The 19,382-nt window shown below is 33.4% G+C and overlaps 1 protein-coding gene across 1 annotated transcript in view; it reads right to left on the bottom strand.

Moving 5' to 3' along the window:
• The window catches only part of EYS (EGF-like photoreceptor maintenance factor), a 1,911,700-nt gene that overhangs the window by 1,870,563 nt on the left and 21,755 nt on the right, over positions 1 to 19,382 (bottom strand). The window lies entirely within an intron of this gene.

Genomic DNA, 19,382 nt, shown 5'->3' on the forward strand with positions numbered 1-19,382 from the left:
ACACTTTTACACTGTTAGTGGGAGTGTAAATTAGTTCAACCATTGTGAAAGACAGTGTGGCAATTCCTCAAGGATCTAGAAATAGAAATTTCATTTGACCCAGCAATCCCATTACTGAGTATATATCCAAAGGATAATAAATCCTTCTATTGTAAAGACACACATGCATGCGTATTTTCACTGTGGCACGGTTTACAATAGCAAAGACCTGGAACCAACCCAAATACCCACCGATGATAGACTGGAAAAGGAAAATGTGGCACATAAACACCATGGAATACTGTGCAGCCATACGAAATGATGAGTTTATGCCCTTTTTAGGGACTTGAATGAATCTGGAAACCATCATTCTCAGCAAACTGACACAAGAACAGAAAATCAAACACTGCATGTTCTCACTTATAGGTGGGTGTTGAACAATGAGAACACATGGACACAGGGAGGGGAGCATCACAAACTTGGGTCTGTTGGTGGGGACTAGGGGAGGGACAGTCGGGGGTAGGGAGCTGGGAAGGGATAACATGGGGAGAAATGCCAGATATAGGTGATGGGGATGGAGGCAGCAAACCACATTGCCATGTATGTACCTATGCAACAATCCTGCATGTTCTGCACATGTATCCCAGAACCTGAAGTGCAATAAAATATATAAAAATAAATAATAAATAAATAAAATTGATAAATGCATTCACTTATCATTTGCTGGTTTTCTCACAGTTTTACTATCTTCTATTGTTATTAACCTATCTTATATTAACACAAAATTATTTATGCTCTTTATTTTTACATAGTTTTTGTCTCTATTGACTACAATGTAATCTCCATGAGAACAGATAGTTATCTGCTTTATGCACTGTTGTTTTCAAGTACTTAATACAGATCCTGACATATAGAAGGTGATCAATACATATTTGTTCAATGAAGAAGAAGAATTTATAAATGAATTTGTGCAACAACTGTTTTATGTATGCACATAAAAATAATTCATGATCAAATATTTCTTGATGTGTTTATAAAAAGAAAAAAGTAATTTTTCTCCTTAAAATATTTGTCCGGAAAATAAACTGTGAGTTTAAAATAAAATATAATAATGTAAATGACCACTCAGTCTTAAACATCGAGATATACTTCAAGTTTCTTTTTGACCCACTTATGCCTAGTGTTCCATTATTGGAACACTAAGCATTTGGGAGTTATTTATATCCTACTGCTCAAGGTCATTGCCAAGGTCTGATTGCAAAAATTCAAAAAATTGCAACCTCAGGCATAAATAGATTAATTGTGATTGTATATGCTGTTAATATATTGTGATATTATATGCTTTAATATATTTAATTTTGGCCGGGTACGGTGGCTCACCCCGTAATCCCAGGACTTTGGGAGGCCAAGGGGGGTGGATCACGAGGTAAAGAGATCGAGACCATCCTGGTCAACATGGTGAAACCCCGTCTCTACTAAAAATACAAAAAATTAGCTGGGCATGGTGGCGCGTGCCTGTAATCCCAGCTACTCAGGAGGCTGAGGCAGGAGAATTGCCTGAACCCAGGAGGCGGAGGTTGCGGTGAGCCGAGATCGCGCCATTGCACTCTAGCCTGGGTAACAAGAGTGAAACTCTGTCTCAAAAAAAATGAACAACAACAACTATATATATATAATTTTATACAATTGTGTAACTTGGCTCTTTTATCTTTGTTCTAAACAAAAATTTACCTATTTTTTTTTCAAATTTCAGTTGTGTTTTCAATTTTCTTCTACCTATTGGATTCCAATAAATGAATATAAAGTGTCATGTAGTCTAATCTTACACAATTACTCAGTCCCCAGTTAATGCAGAGATCTTTCAAAAGTACACACATTAATGCCTTTTAATTACTATTTCATACATACAACCAAGCTCACAGGAAAAACAGAAGAAGCAAAGAAGACTTTTTGGATACAGTTTGTAAGATTCGATATACAACTACAGGAGGTAGATATTTCTAATATTTATCTGAGCTGTACCATTAAGTCAGTTAAATTTTATTAACTACAGACTAGCAAATTATACTCTCTGGCTTAAAGAATGTCTGAGTTGTGATAAAATATCTCCCAAATTATGTCAAATATATCTGGGAAAACTGAAAATAAAGACTAAAATTTGTAACACAACTAAATGCCAACGTTGAATCTCTACTAACATAAAGTTAATGTAATCAATATACAAATAAGTTGTCCTTACAGTATCTAAAACATAGAAAGTTTTATCATCCATCTCCAAATATCTGCCCTCTTAAATAGAAACCCAAATTACATGCTGCCTTTTAATAAATTGGAGCCGTATCTCCTCTAAACCGTCTCTCTCCCCAGTCGTTTTATGTCTATTCTGAAACAGCAGTTCCATACAATACTCTATGTGAGTATACAGGACAGAGTATGGGAACTTCAGTTTTTCAGGCTCCCATTGATTCAGAGTATAGAAGCAGAATCTACCACAGTAGATTAGAGACTCAGTAGATGTTTAACAAGAATCGTTGACTACATTCGAAACTAACCTTTTGTTTTTGGTGTGCAATTGAGAAATTTATTTTGCCATTACTCAATGAAGAGATACATGGTGTAAAGGGATCCACATGAACTGATTACTAAAGATTTCTGACTTGGAGTAGCTTTGACTTTTTTAAGTAATGTGAAAAAATGAAACATCAATATTTATAAACAAATGCTACAAAAATTGAGAATAGAACCATTGTCCTAAATACTGAAATAAAATATAATTTAGAAAATATAATTTAGTAGAGATTCAACATTGGCATTTAGTTGTGTTACAAATTTTAGTCTTATTTTCAGTTTTCACACTGCATTAAGAAGAAAAAACCTTTGCCATATTCAAGAACATACAATGTCTATGAAATGAAAAGAGTAAAACACCAAAAGAAAAAAAAAACTGAAATAAAAAGATAACAGAAACCAGTTGTGATTCACGTCTGCAATTCCAGCACTTTGGGAGGCTGAGGAGGGAGAATCAAATGAGCCCAGGAGTTTGAGATGAGCCTGAGCAACATAATGGGACCTCATCTCCTCACAAATTTTTAAAATTAGCCAGGTGTGGTGATGCACCCTTTAGTGCTAGCTATTTCAGAATCTGAGATGGGAAAATCCCTTGAGTCCAGGAGTTTCAGGTGGCAGTGAGCCATGATTGTGCCACTGTATTTCAGCCTGGGTGACAGAGTAAGGCTTTGTCACAAACACCAACCAACCAAATAAAAAAGATAGATAATATAATGAAATGAAAAAGGAGAAAGGTGACACCAGTTAGAATTTATGGACAAACAAAAATTAGAATTACATTTAAATAAGAATAAGATAAAAGCACAATTAATATTAAAAATAAATAAATATATTTTAGAAATGTAAATTGGGGGGACATTCTAATACCAATACAAAATCAGGCCAGACATGGTGGCTCACTCCCACTCTTGTAATCACAGAATTTGGGTGGCTGAGTCAGGAGGATCACTTGAGCCCAGGAGTTCACAACCAGCCTGGCAACATCAGGATACTCCATCTCTACAAAATTTTTTTAATTAGCTGGATGTGTTGGGTGCTCTCAATTACTCATGGGGCTGAAGTGGAAGGATCCCTTGAGCCTGGGAAATTGAGGCTGCAATGAGCTGTGATTATTCCACTGCACTATAGCCTGGATGATAGAGCAAGACCCTATATCAAAAAAAAAAGAAAGAAAGAAAAGAAAAAGAAAGGGGAGAGAGAGAGAGAGAGAAGGAAGGAAGGAAGGAAGGAAGGAAGGAAGGAAGGAAGGAAGGAAGGAAGGAAGGAAGGAAGGAAGGGGAAGGAAGGAAGGAAGGAAGGAAGGAAGGAAGGAAGGAAGGAAGGGGAAGGAAGGAAGAAAAAGGAAAGAAAGAAAGAAAGAAAGAAACTTCTACAATTTTGAGAAAGATAAATGTTAATGGGACAGAGATTTAACAAAACAATTTAAAAATTACACTGCCCTCAGCAAAATGAAATGTGCAATAGTGTAACAAATTTTAATAATTGTTCTAGATCATCATATTATAATGTATATATGATTTCAAATACTACTTCTAAAACCAAGAATTGGAACTAGAAAAGGCACTGAGGTAATGAGAGCAGTAAATATATTTCATTTAAAAATTTTGTATATACTCTTTTATTAAGGAATTCAGTAAAAAGGATATTTCATTATTGACTCTTAGACCTAGAATATAAAATACAACATTAAACAAATGAGCTGAAAGAAAGAAATCCTCAAAATAAAATATAATATGTACCATTTATCAGAAACAAATTCATTCAGGATAGTTACAAATAAAACCATGGGAGAATATGTTGGACAATATACATTTCATATAAAATGGAAAAAACTATGCACCCAATATAGAAACATCCAGATACATAAGACAAGTTCTTAATGACTTATAAAGAGACTTGGACTCCCACACAATAATACCGGGAGACTTTGACACCACATTGTTAATATTTGACGGATCAATGAGATAGAAAATTAACAGGGACATCTATGATTAGAACTCAGATCTGAAACAGGTAAACTCAGTGAATATTTATAGAATTCTTCCCCTCCCCCAGGTCTACAGAACATACATTTTTCTCAGGATCACATTACACCAATTTTTGAAAGTGACCACATAATTGGAAGCAAATCACTCTTCAGCATTTGTATAGCAATTCACAGACTTAAATGAAATATTGGTTGGCTGTTTGTTTGTTATTTTATTTCCTTATTCCTTCCTGTCTCTGCTGTTAAGCACAATTATCAGCACAAAAGAGGTTTTTAATACCTGTTTTTAGATTACATTCCAGCCTGGGCAATAGAACAAGACTCCTGTTCTCTCTCCCCCTTTCTCTTTCTTTAAAAATAAATAAATAAATAAATAAATAAATAAATAAATAAATAAAATGGAAAAAATTAAATTAATTCCCTTTAATATGAGGAACATTGTTAAAATTCTCACTGTTACAACTATTTACTACTGTCAATCCAAAAAAAAAGAGGAAATAAGAGATATGTGGAGATCGAAAAGATGGGGGCTGATCAATGAAAAAAGATGCGATCGCAAAAGGCAATAACACACAAACTTTGAGTGGCACTTGGACCGAGTTGCATGAGAGGTGACATCTCTTTAACTTAAGACCTTTAGAGACTAATTGTTAGGAGGTTACCATTTGGAAGAGAAGGAACACAAGAAAGTTCCTAAGGAAAAAGGAAATCCGAGAGAGACTTACTTGTCCAAGATCATGGAAAGCTCCTGGGTCAGAGAGCCCTTAAGGGCAGTAGCAGCTTGGAGTTTATCACCACAAAGCTCTATCTCATCAATGCCCAGAAGATGCTATATGTAGTTTTACAGGTTTACAAAGTAGACAGGTTCTAAATATTAGGTTGGTGCAAAGTAATTGAGGTTTTTGCCATTGAAAGTAATGACAAAAGCCACAATTACTTTTGCACCAATCTAAAAGGTAAAAATCTTCTTTATGGACTATTTTTTAAATAATTATATATGTAAAATTTTTAGTGTGGTACTAGCTGGTGTTTGAGCCTGCAGTTAAAAAATACCAATGTAGGGACCAACATACAAAGGCTTTTTTGCCTCACTTACATAACAAGATTTAAGGATTAGAAAATAAGTTAGTTATTCTAACCATATGTGGAGAATCTAGCAAGTAAATGCATAGAATGAACAGGTAAAATACTGAATTAATACAAGAATTCCACAAGGTTACAGATTATAAGATCAATGCCCAACATTCAGTGCCATTTTTTTTTATTAGACTAAGTTCTGTGGTACATGTACAGATCATGCAGGATTGTTAAACAAGTATACACATGTCATGGTGGTTTGCTGCATCCATCCCACCATCATCTACATTAGTATTTCTCCTAGTGCTATCTCTCCCCAATCTCCCCACCCCCCGCCATCCTTCCACTAGCTCTCCCACCCCCCAACAGGCCCTGATATGTGATGTTCCCCTCCCTGTATCCACGTGTTCTCATTGTTCAACACCCACTTATGAGTGAGAACATGCAGTATTTGGTTTCCTGTTCTTGTGTCAGTTTGCTGACAATGATGGTTTCCAGCTTCATCCATGTCCCTGCAAAGGACATGAACTCATTCATTTTTATGGCTGCATAGTATTCCATGGTATATATGTGCCACACTTTCCTTATCCATTCTATCATTGATGAGCATCTGGGTTGGTTCCAAGTCTTTGCTATTGTGAACAGTGCTGCAATGAACATATATGTGCATGTATCTTTATAATACGATGATTTATAATACTTTGGGTATATAACCAGTAATGTGATTGCTAGGTCAAATGGTATTTCTAGTTCTAGATCCTTGAGGAATCACCACATTGTCTTCCACAATGGTTGAACTAATTTACAGTTCCACCAACAGTGTAAAAACATTCCTATTTCTCCGTATCCTCTCCAGCATGATTTCTCCAGATTTTTTAGTGGTTGCCATACTAAATGTTGTGAATATCATCTCAATGTGGTTTTGATTTGCATTTTTCTAATGACCAGTGATGACAAGCATTTTTTCATGTTTGTTGGCTACACAAAAGTCTTCCTTTGAAAAGTGTCTGTTCATATTTTTCACCCACTTTTTGATGAGGTTGTTTATTTTTTTCTTGTAAATTTGTTTAAGTTCTTTATAGACTCTGGATATTAGCCCTTTGTCAGATTGGTAGATTGCAAAAATTTTTTCCTATTCTGTTGGGTGCTGGATTGCTCTAATAATAGTTTCTTTTGCTGTGTAGAAGCCAGTGCATTTTTTTTAACCAAAAGACTAAGAGTTATAAAATATAATCAGAAATAAGATATTATTTCAACTATCTGATACATATGGCTATTTGAACACATATACACAGACATTCATGTACGACCCATATGAAAGAAACTATCATAATGGGGATTTAAAAATCTGAATAAATGAGATATATCACTTTATGAGATTTTATTAATTAACAGTATACTGTCTATTCTCTCCAAATTATCCTTATTTATTTAAGCAAAATTAAATCACATATTTAATCATGCTTAATAACATTACTTAAAATTATATATGTACAAAAAGAGCCACAAATATAGGTTAACACTAGAAAATAATAGTGTGTGGTAATTTTCCAGACAGAATCAAAATATAGGACAGAATTATATGAATAAGAATATACAATTGCTAAAAAGGAATAAAATACCTAGGAATACAACTAACAAAGGATGTAAAACATCTCTTCAAGGAGAACTACAAACCACTGATCAAGGAAATAAGAGAGGGTGCAAATAGGTAGAAAAGCATTCCATGCTTATGGTTAGAAAGAATTAATATTGTGAAAATGGTCGTGCTGTTCAAAGTAATTTATAGATTCAGTGCTATCTCCATCAAGCTACCATTGACCTTCTTCAAATAATTGGAAAAAAACACTTTAAACTTCATATGGAACCAAAGAGAGCCTGCATAGCCAAGGCAATCCTAAGCAAAAAGAACAAAGTAGAGGCATCATGCTACCTGACTTCAAACTATATTACAAGGCTATAGTAATCAAAACAGCATGATACTGGTACCAAAACAGAGATATAGACCAATGGAACAGAACAGAGGCCTTCGAAGCAACACCACACATCTACAACCAGCTGACCTTTGACAAATCTGACAAAAACAAGCAATGGGGAAAGGATTCCCTGTTTGGAAGAATGGTGTTGGGAAAACTGGCTAGCTATATGCAGGAAGCTGAAACTGGATCTCTTCCTGACACCTTATACAAAAATAAACTCCAGGTGTATTAAAGATTTAAACATAAGAACTAACTCCATAAAAACTGCAGAAGAAAACCTAGGCAACACCATTCAGGACATAGGCACAGGCAAGGACTCCATGACTAAAAAACCAAAAGCAATGGCAACAAAAGCCAAAATAGACAAATGGGATCTAATTAAACTCCAGAGCTTCTGCACAGCAAAGAAAACAATCATTAGAGTGGACTGGCAACCAACAGAATGGGGAAAAATTTTGCAATCTACCCATCTGACAAAGGGCTAATATCCAGAATCTACAAAGAACTATAGTGGATTTACAAGAAACAAACAAACTCATTCAAAAGTGGGTGAAGGACATGAACAGACACCTTTCAAAAGAATACATATATGCAGGCAACAAACATATGAAAAAAGTGCTTTATCATCATTGGTCATTAGAGAAATGCAAATGAAAACCACATTGAGATACCTCTCACACCAGTAAGAATGGCTATCTATAAAAAATCTGGAAACAACAGATGCTGGAGAGGATGTGGAGAAATAGGAACACTTTTACACTATTGGTGGGGGTATAAATTAGTTCAACCATTATGGAAGACAGTATGGCAATTCCTCAAGGATCTAGAAATAGAAATTTCATTTGACCCAGCAATCCCATTACTGGGTATATACTCAAACGATTACAAATTATTCTGTTATTAAGACACATGTACACATATGTTCATTGCAGCGCTGTTTATGATAGCAAAGACCTGGAACCAACTGAAACTCCCATCGATGATAGACTAGACAAAAAAAATGTGGCATGTCTACACCATGGAATCGTATGCAGTCATAAAAAATGAGGAGTTTGTTTCCATTGTAGAGACATTGATGAATCTAGAAACCATCATTCTCAGCAAACTGACACAAGAACAGAAAAACAAACACCACATGTTTTCACTCATAGGCAGGTGATGAACAATGAGAACATTGGGCACAGGTAAGTGAACAACACTCACTGGTCTAGGGGGGGTTTGGAGAGGAGGGGAGGGGAGGGGTAGTGGGGTTGGGGAAGATGGGGAGGGATAACACTGACAGAAATGCCTCATGTAGGCCACGGAAGTGTGGGGGAACGGAAACAGCAAACCACCATGGCATGTATATACCTATGGAACAATCCTACAGGATGCAGGATATGCACATGTATCCCAGAGCCCAAAGTACAATAAAAAAAAAAGAATGTACAGATTATAGCTCATTTTTCAATGAAAAACACCACAGGCAAAGATAACAAATAGAGAGATATACCTAAAATGACTACAAGCTACAAGGGATTAATTACTGTCATGTAAACATTACTCTTGAAAATAAAGAAGTCACATCACTGATTTTAAGAATCCCAATGCCCTATTTGTTCCTTTCCCCAAAGTCTCCAGACTGATTCTCACTGGCTTCTCTATTTCTTTTATACATGAGAAGAACTAAGGGGAGCTCAGGAAAATTAATCCCCTAAGCATTCCTATGACACTTTATCCTAAAGGGAAAATGATGAAAAGCTCTGTTTCCAGAACCCTAAACGGAATCATGGCAAAAGAGGGTCTCCTGATGCTTCCTCCTATTCTAGCCAAAGCTAGAAGAGACAGCAACACATATCTAACTTCTTTTTGCTGTTTTCTCTTTTCAAAGCCTTCTTCTTAGGCCTTTTGGGGCAAGACTAGGGGAAGTTTTATTCTGACTTCTTGTAGGACTTTGCTATTATTCCCACTAAGCTATAAATTAGATTAGCTATATTAGACTTAGTTAACAAATATAATGTGGCATGAGAGAGAAGTCCATGACTGGGTCCTTCAGGATCAACTTACGATGTAGTAGCCAGCCTTTTAAAGTTGTTTATTTATTTATATTTGGATGCATGGCCCTATTTTGCATGTCAGAAGCTGAATATAACCTCTTTTTCATTATGACCCTTCTGTGATCCAGGGTCCTTTTAAGTATTTGGGTGCCTTTGCTTCCTTCAGACAAAGGTTTTCTATTAAGGAAAGCACAAATAAAAACCCTACACATTGGTATACACATGAGTAGTGTAAGTTCTACGGAAGCCCAAAAGAAGAAGAATACTGAGAGAGCAATTTCAGTTCTGGTGATTGTTACATTGTAAGGAAAACAAACCAAAACTGAAAATCTATTCTCTTCCACAGAAATGTCTCATTTATTTCTGTGAAAGGTATCTTTATTGTCCTTCGCAGGTGTTAAATGTTTACAATTCTATGAAATATGGCATCAGGAATATCTCACTTTATTTAATATTTTATGTGCTCTCTACTTAAATACCTTTCTTTACTTCTTTGATCTAATTAAATTTTCTCTGAAGCAAAGAAGAAATAAAATCAAAGTTCAAATTCCCTTACATGGTTGCCAGATAATACATATCATACACTATTAAATTTGAATTTTTGATAGAACAGTATTTTTCAGTTTATACTGAAAAATTTCCCATTCAATATATGAGATATAATAATACATCCATTCCTTTTCTGAAATTCAAAATTAACTGGACTTTTTTCATTTTTACTTGCCAATTCTAGCCACTTTAATATAATACATCAAGTTTTATGAGTTCATAGACTCTGTTAATCATTAAATTGCAAGAAGTATGGTAACAGCCATTTTTTTGATGTGAGTAGTTCAGACAGACAAAAATTTTAAAAATCAGTTTTATTTCAGTGAAATTCTTTCAGTTACACCTTTGAATAATCACAAAAGATATTTTCTATCTGGGAAATACATATAGATATGCATTTCTTTTCCATTAAAATTTTCAAGGACATAATATTTTCATATATTCTTTTATCAAATATTTTAGGTCAGCGAATCTAAATACAGGATCAAAACTCAAAGTATGGAAGAAAGAAAATGTATACACCTTCAAATCTATGACTCATATGAACTTCAGGAAAATCAAATGTTATTTTTCTTTTAAAATTATTCTTCTCTATTTTTTATTTATTGAAAATGTTTAATTTATATATTTCAAGAAATGGGGACATTTTGCTATTAATACTGGTGAACGCCATTCAGCTCTTTTTTTTTTTTTTGGTCACAAAAAGCCAGAGGAATTCAAACTTCAACAAATCCCTCACTATCCTCAAAGAACTTTCTTTCTCAGCTATACATAGGCATCTATTCTGCCAAGCATCTGTTGAGGAAATGATGTAAGTAAGTTTTCAAAGATTTTAAGTCCCTAGCTTTAGCCTAAGTATAGCAACTGCCAGATTGTACTGTGACTTAAAATCATAGCAAAGAAAAATGCACAAGCTTCCTCCACATGGCATTTTAGATTTTATTTATGGCTTTTAAAATTGTATATATTAGAGATTAGATACAAAATAATACTTTCTTGGGAAATAGATGTTTCTAGAAGACTTTATGGTAATACCACCTTCCTTAAAATGTGCTTGCTTTAAAGGACCAATAGCAAGCAAGAGAAGAGTATATGTAAGCAATTAAAACACTGTCTCCAACTGAGAATTAAGGAGAAAAATCTGCTGATGTCACTAATCTTTAAAAACATTCCTTCTACCACTAGTACGCTATAGACTTTAGAAAGTTTTAAACTCATGAAAGCCTTCTGAGCTTTCTTTTCTTTAACGGGTGCAAAGTACAGTGGCAGTTAGTATATGGTATCATTCTGAAGATTAAATGTAAGTAATACGTAAAATACAATGAATACAATGCCCAGGACTTAGCAAGTACTCAATAAATAGAACTTGTTATTATTAACATTGTTAATTTAATTTTAATTTAATATATTAGTGTGGTTTTATAATTTATGAAGCTAGATGCCCTTGATACAGCTTGACCAATCTAATTATACATTCTTATACTTTTGCATTAAAAGCAATACTGATTAATCAAGAAGACAATATATTGTCATTAACCATGCTATACAATAGACCTCACATTTAAATGTTAAATGATTTTATATGGCTAGTACTGTGTTAGCCAGTCCAAAGACATGAATATAATTTGAAATTTTTAAGTAACTGAGCTGATGTAAAGACTGATCATATGTGAATACTATAATCAAAGATAGCTAACTGTAAATCTCTGGAATTTGATGTGTCATCCACATTAATGTAAAAGTTGTTAAGTGTGATTCAAGAAGGGAAATTGTTATCTACCTGCCAAATTCACTTAAGAAGATGGATCTGGATATAGTGTTCAGTTCTAAAATTAAGGGTGAAGCTATAAAAAAAGATGGCATGGACTGTTTACAAAAGCACCAGCCTGGGCAACATACTGAGACGTCATCTTTAAAAAAAAAAAAAAAATTGATGTGGTAGTGTGCCTGTGGTCCCAGCTACTTTTAGTGGCTGAAGTTGGGAGGATTACTGGAGCCCAGGAAGTTGAGGCTGCTGTGAGTTGTGATCATGCCACTGCACTCTACCCTGGGCAGCAAAGTGAGACACTGTCTGAAAAAAAAAAAGTTCACAAAATCAACTAATAAAATAATGGCTATGAATGCTGGGATTGTATATTGTGTTAGTACAAGAGAGTAAAACCAATGATTTTCAGATCTTGGACTACTTGCTTAGCATCATCACAACCAGCTTTTCACTAACTCGTCCTTTGATATCATTGTAATTTATGTTGAAATAATTGATAAATTCAGAATATATCTCATTAAGTAGCCAGAGCCATTAGTAAGAAAAATATTCCTTACTGTAAAATAAACGTTACAGAAAATACTAGTTGACTATTTTTTTCGCTACTTTGAATCATAAGTATTTGTATCCTTGTTCAAAACAGACATTAAGTGAATTATGTAAATTGCCTACTATTTTATTTCTAATAAAATATTTTAAAATATTTTAACCTTAAAATAACATGACATTGCCATGTTAAACTGTATTTTGTAACATTTCCATGGGATTTTAGCTTTAAATGTGACAGACTCATAAACTAAATATAGAACCTAAATGGGAGAAGAACTTTGGTTAGATTATACTATTTTTTATGCTGTTAAATGCTTCTATATATAGTTTAATTAAACATGATTGCATTTGTTCATGCTGTCGTAATTCACATTACTCAGTAACTGAATAATTAGTACATTCTTTGTACACAAATTAACATCATATTATCAATTTCCATGTACTTTGAAGGAGATCATGAGATACACTAGAATATGTATTTGTTTAATTATTTCTCAAAAATGAAGTCATGAAGTTGGGAGATCCATATCAAGAAGTATGTACTAATACTGAAGATGAAATGTAATTAAAACAAAATATTTTATAAGCAGGGTATGGTGGCTCACACCTTTAATCTCAGCATTTTGGGAGGCTGAGGTGGGGGGATCACCTGAGGTTGGGAGTTCACGATCAGCCTGACCAACATGGAGAAACCTTTTCTCTACTAAAAATACAAAATTAGCCGGGTTTGGTGGCGCATGCCTGTAATCCCAACTACTCGGAAGGCTGAGGCAGGAGAATTGCTTGAACCCAGGAGCTGGGGGCTGCAGTAAGCTAAGATTGTGCCATCACACTCCAACCTGGGCAACAAGAATGAAACTTCATCTCAAAAAAAAAAAAATAAAATTGTAAGTCTGAATGCCATTTATGTCTAGTAATCATAACCATCATGGAAAAATATAGATATCTTTAGCAGATCCATGTTTTCTCTTGGAAGGCAGTAAGTTAGGATGATCACAAAAGTTGAGATGTTTTATAATTATTTTGCAAGTTGCATTTTCTATATCTATGAAAATGAAGTACTATCATTAAAATGTCAGATACATGTACTTATGGAAACATTTCTGGCACAAATTAAAAAAAAATTTAATGTAGCACTTACAAATTTGAAATTTTGAATAACACACCTTGAATTTCTTGAACAACTCTTCATTGATTATGACTTACAAAATATTTGGAATTCAGTAGAGCATAGAATTCAATAATGTAGCACATAAAGAGAAATATAAAATGTCTTATTTTTACGAAAATGTGATTTTACTTATAGGAAAAATTTACAGATGAAATGAAGTTCAAATGAGTAAGTCGAGCACTAAACAACATATATTTCTGAATTTGAGAGTCATCACTCCATCTAATTAACTGGTTTATGTATTTAGGTATATTTTATTTACAATTCATTATTTTTCTTAATTACTAGGTTGGTTCTTATAAATATTGTCTTTATAAAACTATTTTTTCTCCAAGATTTATAGTTTTTTTAATAATGTACTTTTATTTGGTATATCCTCTCTTGTGTGCTAAAAATCTACATAATTTACCCTGGGTTCAAACTTCTAAGGTTCCTAGGTTATGCTTTCATAAGCAATGGCACAGGTTTAGCAAAATGAAGCAATTTACCCTCATAGGTCATCTAAATCTATCAGATAATATAATGGAATTAAATTCATGGTGCTTAGACATTAAAAAATATATATCAAATAATGAATCCAGTTATGCTAAATTCATGTAACATATTACATCGGTCTATCAATAAGGAGAACAATTCAGGTCAGAATGTTGTAAGCAGACAGATTAAAGCAAACAAAACTAGAGAAAAAAGGTAAGGAACTGCATGGTTAAGAATGAATTGATAAATGATAGATAAAGTTGATATGTAACTTCTGTGTAGGAGATAAAAATAATCTCCTTGATGGAGATGGAGTAAGGAAAACTTTAGGAAAGAGAAACTGAACAAAAAGCAAACAAAACATACCCAAAAATATTGGAGAATTTGAAAAAGAAGCAACAGACAATTAAAGAAGTTACTGTGCCAATACCTAAGTAAAGATGGACATAGTGTATTGACAGCATTGCTGAATGTACAGACCATTATATTTTTAAAGCTTTATAACATGTTGGGATTTCCACCAACTGTGGTCAGTAACTATGACACCTGGATTTTGATTAGTTACAAAAGAACAAAAGTTTATGCAATATAAAACCACTACTTAATAATTTGGTACTTTCTAGATGCTAAGCACAATGTTCATATTTTAGATACAAGATCTAACTAAACTTCAAAATAATGCTCTTTTTTGTTTTTCACTCAATCACGGCACATAAAAAAATTTAGCTTTAGAAAAGGTAAATGCTTTGGACAAGATTAATAAACAAGATAATAGGTCACATTAAAATCCTTGAACGTAAAAAGAAATATTTTCCCGCCAAATAATATTTACTCCACAGGAAAAATAACAATGTTGGTTATGGGATTTGTATCTAAAAAAAAGAAAAAAGAAAAAAGAAAAGAAATGTAAAATGATTCAGAAAGTGAGAGAACTAGAAGGATAACAAGGTCCAGTGTTTTAAGTAATGGTGAGGTTCTTGGCACCTTTATGGATGAGTTGTTACATTAAAGTGATTGTGATTTTCCTTGCAGTTAAGGAGATCAAAAAATTTGAAGCAAGATTTTAAAATCGTGATGACAAGATTTGTATTGAAAAGAAAGACTATCAAGTAGGTGTATCCATCAATTAATGATGAGGAACTAAGAAGACAGTAAATGACAAAGCTAAAAGCAGTAGCAAAACTGATCAAGGTGACATAGAGCTCAAAGCAGGAGAGCAGATTTTGAATACTATGTCTAAAGCAATAGTTCATAAATGTAATTGTTAGCTTACAGGAAGTAATAATGACCCCATGGTGAATGGTACACGGCAGAATGTATAGTTTTCTATGATTCTATAGCCAGCTGCAGAAAGAGAAAAAATAATGTGTACTGTGGTAGACTATCAAAAATTGCTTCAACAAAATTTCCAACTGAAATTTATCTTCCAGACCTTCTCCACCCCTGTATCCTCAATGGGCTTATATAAAATCCTCAGTAAAAAGAATATACAGAGAATGACAGTATACCATTTCTGAGGATAAGCCATAAAAGTTAATACAGCTCACTGTCTCTATTGAAGGTTGTGGAATTTAATACCATGTATAGGGAAGCCAATGCCATGTAGAAAGTCAGCATGTAAGTCTTCTAACAGATAGCATCAGCTAACATCTAAGCCAATGGCTGGCTTCAACTTTCAGGTTTGTGAGTAAGCAATCTTTAGATAATTCAACACCTTTGCAATACCCACTGATGACAATAATCAGAGAGAAATCAAAATAAAATTGCTGATTTATGAAAATAAATATTATCATTGTTTTAAGCCACTTAATTTAGGATTAGTTTATTACATAGAAATAGATGACCAGTAAAAACTTTGAGTAGTGTAGATGTAAGAGCACTAAGAATTAAAAGTGTTGAAAGAACTGGAAGTGAACAGCAGAGGAGAAAAACTTAAGAAAGAAATGAGAGCACCCGAGAATGCCAAAAACAAAGAGACTTGCATTTTGGCCGAGGATAAGAAAAACATACATCAAAGGGATAGAGGAAAAATATGCTTGCAATATAGACTAAAATCTCAGAGATTCAGCTATTGATAAAAGTCAGATTTTTTCAGACAGAAGTGTTTTATCAGCATTCAAAATAAACTTACTGAGAAAATTATAGTGTCTCTTTTGGGAAAAGTAACCACTTCCTGGTCCAACTGTCTAAGAGTCTGAAATAGATATAGCACTTAACTGTTATTGCCTTTCTTTTCTTATAGTTAAAATCATTGAGTGCCATCTTTGTATGAAAACATTGTGCAGAGTTCAAAACACTAAAAATATGCAAGTAGTTCTTTGTTTTTGGTCATAAAACAAACTATATTTGGTGAGATTAAAAAAAAAAAAAAGCTACTGGCCAGACGTGGTGGTTCATACCTGTAATCCCAGTACTTTGGGATGTCCAGGCAGGCAGATCATGGATAATTAAGTCAGGAGATCAAGACCATCCTGGCCATGGTGAAACCCTGTCTCTACTAAAATACAAAAAATTAGCTGGGCATGGTGGTGCACACCTGTAGTCCCAGGTACTCAGGAGGCTGAGACAGGGAAATCACTTGAATCCGGGAGATGGAGGTTGCAGTGAGCCAAGATCCTGCCACTGCACTCCAGCCTGGCAAAGAGCAAGACTCCCTTTCAAATAAAAAATGCTACTGCTTTTCATTTATTCAATAATGGTTGTATTTAATCTTTCTGCCATTTGTCTTTATATATATGCAGTGAAACAATGATTTTAGTAATAGTATTTCAGCATTTTACAATAAACTGAAAATGCAAAATTATAGGGCTAAATTTAGACATAATGCTACACTAATGAAATTTGGTATGGTCAATAATATTTATTTGAAAATAATTTTATATTTGGCTAATGATAAGTAGCCAGATAGTTACTTTTCTATGAAGAAATTCTGAAAAGGATAAGGCGGCACTATTTTAAAATTAACATCTGCAATTTAATCAGAAAGTCATCAGACAATAACTGTTTTAAAATCACTGAAATAAAAATCATCTAACATATTTTGTTTACCTAACATAAAGTGTATACTCATTATATAAATTTTGTACTTCTTGACACACACACACACACACACACACACACACACACTTTCCCCAGCTTTCTCTTCCTGGAGTAATTTAATTTATTCCATTTTTAACACATTTGACTCAGAAAATAATAAATAATTCAGGAATATTACAGAACCAATTACATGATTTTAGTAAGCTAAAAATGATGTTTGCTCTGTATTTCTCACTATATCAATGATAATCCTCATTATACAAGTGTGAAACCTCCTAAGAGCAATTAGTTAAGTAAAATTTTGTCATGGAGACTATATGAGGATTACTCTCTGATTTAAAAAAAGTAACTTGCCAACTAACAGTCATGATTAAATTAGAGAAGCTTCTGTTTTTTGTGACCCTGCTCCTGAAGTGAAACCTTGAGTCCTAAACACCAAATGGTGGATTCATCTGCCATGATGCATGATATTTGTTTTACCAAACAGAATAAACTCTGTTAACGATGTTCCTTAAAAGGTCTAATTTCAAGTATTCCCTACCATCAGAGTTGATCTACCATAGATAGATAGACTAACAAATACTAACAGAATCAAATCTAATGATTAAAGGATAGAAAAAGAAATTACATTTGTATCCAAATTTACAAAGTTGATTTCTCATTAAGATGTTTATATATACACCTTAACTTAATTCACTTACCAGATTATTTTTAAATTTGTTTTTAATCTTGGTAGAGCATTTTTTTGAACTGTGGCATAATTTAAGTTTGAAATGTATTAATCATTTGCAAATCTCTATCTTGAATCAAGAAATGTTCATTTATTACAAACCATTTCTAAAATTGCTTTTAAATCTATACAATATGAATTTGATATGGTTATTAATTTAAGCCTGGACATGTTGAAGTAGGCTGTAAAAATTTAGAATTTTTATCACACTAATCAAATCAACATTCTAGGCAAACAAGTATGATATCTATTGAAAGGGTGATGACACTTTAATAATTATGGTATTGTGCTTTTAGCCAGCTTCTGAAAGTGTAATATCACTGAGCATCCCAGAAAAGATACAATAATAAGGTTATCCACAGAGAAAAGGTAAAATGCCTTGTAACTCAACTTTCTAGATTTTCGTCTTCAAGTTTTTGTACCAAATAAAATTTGAAGCCATATGTTGAAATGTTCCTGTATCTAAAAAATAAGCTTATGGCATTTCCCCATAAAACATATTTCTAAGTCTCAAGATGGAGTAATTAGAGAGATGTCTCTGCATGGAATTCTATAAATTGTCACACCTGTTTAGTTGAACAAAGAATGAAAATATGCAGACTTCAACAGAATTCAAGAACTCATTAAAAGACTTATACTTTACCAGCAAAAATTACTTAATATAGGAAAAACCTCACTCATTTTTCAGGCAGTCATCAAGCAATTTTTAAATCACTAAAAATGACAAATTAGAAGTGGAAAATTAGCACAATTATATAAGCCGTATTACTGTGATGTATAGAACAGCTGTCACCAGTGATAGCCAATTCAACATTCTACAACGGGAGCCAACTGATGCATTCAATATTACAAGGCTAAAAGTAGTTATTACATTTTTTTACTTTTAAAACAAAAAAAAAGCAATCATGTAATTTTCAGTTTGCATAAAAACTGAATATCCTCTGAGTCAAAAATAAGCAGGTATCATATTTTCCATTTGACCATTTGTAGCAAAGCCATACATTTTATTTTTAAGAAATGGTATCTTTTTAAATTTTTCTTTCTGTGTGTTAATAAAACATGAAGAGAAAGCTGTGATTCTTTTCTTTCTACACATGACAATAAGAATATACAATACTCAAATATAACTCTGTGATTTCAGACTAAAAAATTGGCAGACCTATTTTCAAATATGTCTGCCAGAGGAAAATGATAATACTTTGAACTTCTTTTAAGATTAAGAACATCCCTACATCTCTTACTCTCCTCATTATCAAACATTTATTCAATACCTTATATGTGCTGTAAAATAGGGCTGTAAATTTGAATGGATCACAGGCTTTGCTGTCAAGAACTTTGTAAATCAGCAGGAGGAGTAAAGGAAGTGGATTTTTGCAGAGAAGGAAAAGAACACTTAATTCTAGAGAAAATATAAAATATGAGTGACTGCAGAGAAAATATGAATGCATATGGCTTGTTCATAATACCATCACGAAG

The sequence above is a fragment of the Callithrix jacchus genome, chromosome 4 (genome assembly GCF_049354715.1).
Source record: "Callithrix jacchus isolate 240 chromosome 4, calJac240_pri, whole genome shotgun sequence".
NCBI lineage: Eukaryota > Metazoa > Chordata > Mammalia > Primates > Cebidae > Callithrix > Callithrix jacchus.